Here is a 7238-nt window from a genome sequence, read left to right as displayed (position 1 = left end):
GCTTCAGTTGAAAAAGATTCAGCTTTAAATCAGCCAGTTAGCCATGTTAGATGTGAAGATAGGTTGGATGGATATTTCGTTTTAGTAAATTAAAGTAGTAATTTAAAGCATTCTATAGATACATTTACCATATACCATAGGCAAATATTCGCTGGCTGAGTTTCAGATTATTTTTGTAAAGTTTTCTTTAGCTATTTTACAGAAGCATAATGTTTTGTTGATTGCGAGTGCACACAGATAAAGACAGACCTTTTGCCGTTCCGAATGATGTATTACTCTTACCTTTATGAGCACAAATTATTGCGTATTTTAGGTTTCCACTGTAATTAAGAAAAAACATGCAAGTGATCACGCTGGCACTACCATGTTCCAAACATATTTCTAAAGTAATTTAATAAAGAAACTAAACGAAATCTAGTCACTGCCATTAAAATCCAAAACTTTTGCAACAAGTTACTTTTAAAAGTAATGCATTACAACATTGAGTTACTCCCTAAAAAGTAACTAATTACGTTACTTAGTTACTTTTTATTAAAAGTAATGCGTTACGTTACTTTTGCTTTACTTTTTAAATCTGGGCAGGGCTTGCTTGTTTGTTTTTTATATAAAAAGCTCTATTTTTGGCAAATGTAAAAGCATTTTTACACCACGCTTAGAGAAAAGTAAATTCATGTCTGTACAGTAGATCACAGAAGAAAAAAGTCAACTCTTCAGCAGTAAAAAAGGAAAACAAATGTTAGATCATCTTGAGTAATGTTTGCTTAGTAGTATGGATGAATTGGATTATCGAAGGTCGGCATTAAAGACATCGGTTAATAAAATTGGATTAAATAAATAAAATATATTTGTATTATTTAGCATTTAATTATTGTAGGTTTGCATTGAATTTAACTGTTTTTATTCATTTTGAGTAATACTGTATTTGTTTTTTTAGTGAGTGAGATGAATTAATGCATGGATACATTTATTCTAGAACTAATTGACATCTTACAAGTTCGCTCAATGTGAGGACAGGAGAGGTTTTAATCAATAAATGGGGCGAAAAAATAACTCAGATATTTTCTTGTCAATTAAAAAGTAATGCGTTACTTTACTAGTAACTTGGAAAAAGTATGTTATTACGCAATTTGCGTTACTTGTAATCCGTTACTCCCAACACTGCCCAGATTCTAAGCCCCTGTTCATTATCAATTTTATGACTGCTGTAAATTTTATCTGCCACAAGATGGCACTGTTTTCAGTTTGTTTTTTGCAAGATGAAAACGGGCCTGCACGATCCGCCCGCGCATGCGCATAATGACGTTTCCCCAGACTTGTTTGTAGTTCTTTGTAAGTGCAGATAGTCTAGGCAGAAATTCATATTATGTTCCTTATTGTCTTCTGTAAACACCATTGAAGGGATTATTTTCCTCATTTATATTGTATAGGTAGATATATTAGCCTATATAGACCCATACTAATACAAAATTACTCAATTTAAAGATAACTAATATTATAGCTTTTAATAAAAAAACGACACGAACCGTCTTTGACAATACTACTGACCTCAGATCGAAACACGGCAAGTTAAGTAGGCCTAATGCCATACAGCAATGAATTGCAAAGAGGAGTATGGAGGAAACTGAAGGTTTGCAATGATAGAAAGACTCAGACTTTATTCCACATTTAATCAAAATCGTGTATGTTCATGTAAAAACTCCTGTATTATTTTGGATTGGCAACCACGTTTTTTTATTTTATTTTTTTAATGCTGTACCAGACAGTACAAGAAGAACATAACCAAGGGATCACATACAAATCCGTGCGTACACACATAAATTATAAATTAAACATTGTTACAAATAAATCAACACCAGAGTGTGAATGATATTACAGTGATAGCCTATTACAAAGACATTGCAACGAACGCATATAAGGAAAGCATCTAAATACATGGATTTTCTTTAAATTATTCTGCATAATATTTCAGGAATTGTATTTATTTTTTATTATTTATAAGATAAAGAGACATTAGAAACGATTTTAGTTACATTTAATTACCATATAAAATAAAAAAAAATAGTCTGTTCCAGGGGTTTATTTTTTAGAATAATTATAATCGAAAATAATGTCTTTTAAACTAAAGGAGTGGACGAACCAACATACCAACAGTGTACGGAAACCGTGACATTGGGCTCGTTTGAGATGCGCCTAGCCTCGCCTGAAATGTAGGCGAGAGTAGGCGGCTGCAGTGAGGGGAGGAGTGAAATAAGCGCCGTATGGTCAAGACGGACAGTTCTGAGCTCTGGAAGCGGAACAGATACCTACGAGATCAAAGGCGGATATCGCGTTATTCACAACCACGTGCTGTGTTGCTGATAAACATGATATAATTTAAGTTCTATTGCTTTTATATGAAAATAAATACGATGAACAAAACACTCAAAGTGCTTGCTTTTTAATTCCATACGAAAGGCGTAGCTATTTATCATCCATTTTTACTTCAATACAAACGTGTATTTTATATTTTTATAGTAATATGACAACAATCACATATCACACACTGAGATCGCACTGTCATAGTGTTTGGGAATATTCATGCATAATTTAAACACATAACCACATGATATTAGATTAAAAAATAAAACATTTTAGAAAAGAACGCAACATCACAGTCGGACGTAACTCGGACACTTTTCTAACCGACTTGCATCTTGCGTTGATCACCGGTGATCGATTCTGCGCAGATTTTGCTCATCTCAAACGAGCCTATAAACCGTAATTACGCGCATGCGCAGAACGGATCGTGCAGGTGGCTGCTCACAGCGGCTGCGTCCGAAATCGCCTACTCAATGAGTAGGTACTTAATTTCAATAAGTACTTACTTAACGAGCGCTAAAAGAGTACCTACTCAACAGCCAAATCTCGTTGAGTATGGATGCGTTCCGCCATGTTGACGTTATCACGTGACCTATGACGTTATAACAAGCGCAACATGAAATGATATGAGCGACGGATTTAATTCATCTATCTGTAAACATTTTGATGTTGATGAAATTTGCTTATTTTGGATTGATTGAAGTTTTTATATTTTTAACAATACTAAAATGACTAAAACCCCCAAATTTGTTGTCTTGAATATGTTAATGGGCAAAATTGTGCAAAACTAGCTTAGATCTGATTTGTTTTCCTTTTTCTTGCTGAATTTCTGTCCTTTCATCCCTGAAACTTAAAATAATAATAAATAAATAACAAAAACAAAGGCAATTTTTAATTCATTGCGATTTTATGAATATTCAAATATATTTAATATTTTTTTCTGTATCTAATCTTGTACTATGTACGCAAACCTTTTATAGTTATGTTTTCTGTCATGATTGTTCTTTGTTAAAGATACTTAAGTCTTTCCCTGAGTTTGTATGGAATTATAAATTCTGAAGTAAAAATAATACAAAAATTGGAGCGACAGCGACACCTCATGGCATCAGTAACATGACAACCCTACCCAGTACGCTCTCCTCCATGTTTACAACATCTGCACAAAAGAGACGTCGATCAGTTGCTCAAAGATCTTACCTTTGGAGAAGACTGTTGATTTTACACTCGAAAAATTTAAGTATTACTATTTAGAAATTAAAATAACTTTAGAATGCATTGCTAGCCCACTCCAACACGTACCAACAATAATAATGATAAATGCTGACTAATAATTAATGATATTTTTAGTTAAACAAGCATAATGTTGTTGTTTTTTTCAATGAAGTAATGAATAAATGCATAGGCTTATGAAAATGTTATATTTTATTTACTGACAACATCAGGAAACATGAATAAATTAGTAAAATAATAAAAGTAACCATGAACATAAATAAATACACATGGAACAAAGCTTTATTAAACATATTGGTCTTCTAGTCTTTTTGATGAAGAGACTGCAGCAACTTCTGGTCCAGATGAGGCAAAGGGCAGGTGGAGTGATGGAGGGTCTCATTTCCAGGATGCTGCTGTGGATTTCTCCTTTGTCACTGCACACACCAGTCTGCAGACATTTCAGATCATACAAAGATGCACAAATATAATACAAAAACTGTCATTTTAACAGCACAGTGTCATTAGATCTCTGTATTGGAAGTTACAAAATGATCAATCTTTATATTAAGTTTCGGATTTTACTTTTCCCCAAAAATGCTGCAGTCACCTTTCCTTTCAGGTCCTGCTCCACCACAAAACATCTGCAACAAAGGCACATAAATCAAGAATCAGAAAAGTTCTGTTATAGCTCTGTTTGAAATTAATTTGAAGTTCAGTTAGGCCTACTATATGTATATGTGTTTATTTACATTACTTACATTAATGTAAAGCAGTGACAGTGAATTCTCACATAACGTCCATCACTCACTCAGATGTTTTGTGTTTTGTGTTGCTCTAGTCTAGAACATTTTCCTGTCATTTGTTAAATAGACATTTATTAAACGTCTTTAAAATGTATATGTTTTATGTAAATCCGCTTTTAAAGACGTGCGTGTGCTACCTGAAGCTTAATGTTCGCTATACGTCATAAAACACGTTTTAACAGCGAAATCACAAATATACTAACTATAGCATACTGTATAACATCTTGGCACCTTATGCAAATCAACAGTTTACGATAAAGTAGCTCAACAAATATGATTTTTAAGACAGGGAACCGTGTTTTGGTTGTAATACTCACATTTGTAAACACCCTCGCCGTGGTTCTCAATCACGTTCGATGATGACGTTTTGGCCTCCTGTGGACTCCTGGGATTGAAAAGTATCCATCGATGAAGACTTCAGGATCTGGGCTGAAGCAGTAGGACATCCGGGGATTTCTCGCCTACTCTTTTGTGAATACTGAGGTTTCGGACGTACTTCTTTCTTCACGTACTCTTTTTTCCTACTATATAGTAGTTAAGTAGGCATATTCGGACGCACTTTAAGTAGACGTACGCCCGAATCTCGCGAGAATTAGTGCATTCGCCTACTAATTCTCGCCTACTCTTTTATAAATACTTAGGATTCGGACATACTTATTTGCTCGCCTACTGCTTTTCCCTACTAAATAGTAGAGAAGTAGGCGATTTCGGACGCAGCCAGCGTCTTTGTAAAAAGGCTTACATTCAGCACATAACAAAAAATAAATCTAAAATGTCAAAACATACAATCTACTTATCTTTCCTGCAGTTTCACTGTAGTTTTACATTTACGTTTTTTTAAATCAGCTACGAGGTCACGCTGTGACGTATCGATCTGCTGTTCACGTGATGCAAGTTTCCAGGTCAGAGTTCACCAAACTTGAACTTCGGAACCGAAGTACTTTTAAGGCGAGCCATTTCACGCAGCGACCATCTTTGAAACGCCTCTCGGGCATGAAAGTGCAGCTCCTATCTCTTTGAAGGGGGATATTCTCCAACACGCCGCGAAACGCCAAACTTTTCGCGGGTACTTGCTTTTCTGAATGTAAGATTATGAAGAAAAAAAGAAGGACGCCAGACTCAACGCTGCAAACGAGCGATTAAGCAATGCGGCTGATACCATGAGTAACGTTACAGAAAGCGATGTGCCGCGATGAAGTTTGATACCGCGACCGACCGAGTGCCTACTAGAGCCCAGCAACTCACGGATTCGCGGATGTGATGGAAGAAGGCCAACCACTCCTGTCGTTTGGTGAGTGAAAAACTGAAAACAACAACAGCAACAGTAGTGATAGTAGCAATTTAGGCCTTCAGGATAAACTAGGATTAGGTCATACCTCAATTAGGACATCTAAGTTTCTTTTATAAACGTGCCCAGGGATTGAAATTAACTTTTTCAATCACCAGCCATTTTGGCTACTAAATTAAGTTACCGGCCATTTCGCAAAATGTACTAGCCAAAAAAAAAATCTTTTAAATCAAATTATTTCATTCAATTGGTCAATTATAATAATACATTTAGGCTGTTACTAAACAAATGAAATCGGTAGTTATATCAACAAAATCTTTACAGACGTTCCATATGAAGTGTCATTTTAATGTATTTACATGTTAATGCAGCTTATAGGAGCATGTGCTTTAACCTGCAGTTACAAATGCATCATTTTTTTTGGTTTGGTTTTGTTTTTATTTTAAGCATAAAATGTTGAATGCTAATGTTGAATGAAATCATTATAAAAATTTGAAAAAAAAAAAAAAAAACATCAGGTGGTATCAAGTCACTGTTAATGAGTGAGTCAACTGTTTTGGAAGGTTGATTCATTAAAAAAAAAAACGAAAATAATGCACACCATTAGAACGTTTGTCAGCCAATCAGAGTCAAGCATTCAACATGTTGAATGCTTGAATCTGATTGGCTGACGAACGTTCTAGAGGTGTGCATTATATTCAGGGAAACGCACGGCGAACGTAGTTCCAGGCAGCTTTAGACCGCAGTGCATGTCTATATCACTTCGCCATACGATTTCAGTTATTTCAAAGGTCCTTACAGCCCAAAACAGCAAAATAACTAAAACCCACAATGACACTGGCCAAACTAATAAATACAGTAAACATCAGGATAAAAACGACAGATTATTTCCATGTTTTTTTTCCACAATATATTACGTTTAATTATGTACGGAAAGCACAAACTATTTCTCTCGCCCTCTCTCACTCACCTCACAGACGCACACACATAACGTTACAGTTTGCACTTGCGTTAGCATTCGCGCTAATGTTGTTAGCGCTGCTCTGACGATTAACAACTTAAAAACGACATGACAGCTCTCACACGCGAGGTAACAACGGCGTGGTCTTTAAGAAAATGAACTTAAAGTTTAACTGTTAGTAGAGACGATGCTGCCAGTCACCCTTGAGAGACACAGACGTGAGAGAGGTAAAGTCATACACTTAGTTTTTCTCTCCCTCACTCTTTCCGTCTGTCTGCTTGTCTGTCTAAACTTCATTATTAACGGCATTATTTTGCTATCAACGGCTCAAGCGTCCTTACTAGTTCTAAAATGACGTTTTGGAACTAGCAACGAAGCTGTTGAATGAGCTGCGTAAGAAATTAATCCTACTCACAATAGGGTTTTAAGGATAAAAACGGGACGAATGTCTTGAACTATATCATTTGATCGATGTCTTGAGGTGTGGTAACTGTAGTATAAGCGGAATAATTGACTTCGGGCCGTAGAATTCTGCGAAAATAATGCACACCCGAGGTGTAACGGCCACTCCGCTTCGCGTCGTGACCGCATCACCACCTCGGTGTGCATTATTTTC

The 7238-nt window shown here is 35.7% G+C and overlaps 1 long non-coding RNA gene across 3 annotated transcripts; it reads right to left on the bottom strand.

Annotated features, from left to right (window-relative positions):
* Nucleotides 1-3765: 3765 nt before the first annotated feature.
* On the bottom strand, nucleotides 3766-4886 carry LOC141298711 (uncharacterized). 3 transcript variants are annotated; one of them, XR_012341625.1, is made up of 4 exons: nucleotides 4691-4886; nucleotides 4329-4422; nucleotides 4178-4211; nucleotides 3766-4018 (listed from the first exon to the last, which is right to left on the bottom strand). It is a non-coding gene; the product is annotated as an uncharacterized lncRNA (long non-coding RNA). The 3 variants fall into 3 exon arrangements; XR_012341624.1 differs by having other exon boundaries at nucleotides 4329-4886; XR_012341626.1 differs by lacking the exon at nucleotides 4329-4422.
* Nucleotides 4887-7238: the final 2352 nt, after the last annotated feature.

Source organism: Garra rufa, chromosome 23 (assembly GCF_049309525.1).
Source record: "Garra rufa chromosome 23, GarRuf1.0, whole genome shotgun sequence".
Taxonomy (NCBI): Eukaryota; Metazoa; Chordata; class Actinopteri; order Cypriniformes; family Cyprinidae; genus Garra; species Garra rufa.
Note: the sequence above shows the minus strand (reverse complement) of the source record. Positions and strands in the feature narration are given on the sequence as shown.